The following is a 1,462-nucleotide window of genomic DNA, read 5'->3' as shown; positions in this document are numbered from 1 at the left end:
GTTTTAGTCATGGCAAAACTGGTAGTTCTTCGAAATCTGGGAGATGCATAACAAACCACAGACACAGCCTACCTTTCACCAAAATCCTGGAGAAAAGCATTTTATATTTGGGAGAAATAAGACGGAACACTGGCTAAGATATGACTTGTTGAAGTCAAGAGCCACCTGGAAAGCTGGCCCAAGGAATGAAGAGAACCACCTGTATTGGTGGCAAGTAAGAAAGAAACTGTGTTGGGCTAAACAACAGCTTATTTTATTAATGGCTTTGAATAAAACAAATGAAATGATCCATTGTGTTTTCTTAGAAACTATTCAAAAGATTACAGAGTCCTACACAATTTGGAGACACAAAGTGGATGCTAAGTGACTATAGGTCACTCCAGGTACATAACTTCAGAAAGTCAGTCCTTGGAGTAAATGGCACCATGGCTCTGGCAGCAGATACAAAGGAAGGATGGTCTGGAGAGGAGGTAGTGGACACTCTGTGACTCGCCAGTGAATAGATGAGGGTTCCAGCTGGAAACGGGCTCTTTAATTCTATGGTTTGTCTTCCACTGCTCATTCCTCTGTCTTCATAAATGGTGATTTCAATCCAAACAGTCGTCTGCCAATGGGCTCTGTCAGGAGAAGGCCTTGGGAGCATGTATCTTCTCATCCTGCTCTTGAATGTGGACACATTCTTTAGAACCTTCTTATAATGAGTTTCCATGTGTAAGAAGATGGTATATGCTGTTAAGCCATACAGCCTTCTAGATAAGATTGGCCCCCAAGCTTCTCTGTTTGTGCATAAAGGTTATTTAGAGTCTGAACTGTTTCTTCAAAGTCTGCCTATCAGTATGGTTCTCCAGCTCTGCAAGGAGCTTGGTCTGGAACCGGCATGGTGTGCCACTGCTATAGTCTCCCTGAATGAATACATGAACACCTTCCCCCAGACTCCGCGCCTGCTCGGGCCTCAGGGTGAGGGGCCCACCACCTCCTCTACTCTCCTGCTGAAATTCCAAGACCCACCCTTGCCCCGATGCCCACTCCATGATGATCCTGAATCCATAAGCATATTAGTGATTCTAGAAATCCTCCTTAGGTGTTTTTGTTTGTTTGTTTGTTTTTAAAATTCTCTTTAACTCTATTCGAATCAAAAATTTTTGACTGTGGAATTTTTTTTTAATCACATTCTGTGATTTATGACAATATTCTCTGGAAAAACATTTTTAAAAATGTTTTTATGGAATATATATAATTATCAATAATAATGAGCCAGGGTTAGGATAATTAATAAGCTTTTATTATGTGCCATGAGGATGTGTTGGCTATTTTAAATAGATTCTCTTATATAATGAACACAGCAATCCTAGGAAGGCATTTACTGCTATTTCCCTTTCCCAGGGGAAGAAACTAAGCCTAGGAAAGTTAAGATGACAAGCCCAAAGTCACACAGTTGTATGAGAAGGTAAGCATGTATTGT

At 40.8% G+C, this 1,462-nt stretch overlaps 1 pseudogene; it reads right to left on the bottom strand.

The window, feature by feature from the left end:
* Nucleotides 1-367: 367 nt before the first annotated feature.
* Nucleotides 368-1,031, bottom strand: LOC101669977 (annotated as a pseudogene).
* Between the last annotated feature and the right edge of the window lie 431 nt (nucleotides 1,032-1,462).

This window comes from Mustela putorius, unplaced genomic scaffold (genome assembly GCF_011764305.1).
Source record: "Mustela putorius furo isolate JIRA1106 unplaced genomic scaffold, ASM1176430v1.1 tig00003927_pilon_pilon_pilon, whole genome shotgun sequence".
NCBI lineage: Eukaryota > Metazoa > Chordata > Mammalia > Carnivora > Mustelidae > Mustela > Mustela putorius.
The sequence above is the reverse complement of the archived record's forward strand: the minus strand, read 5'-3'. Positions and strand labels throughout refer to the sequence as shown.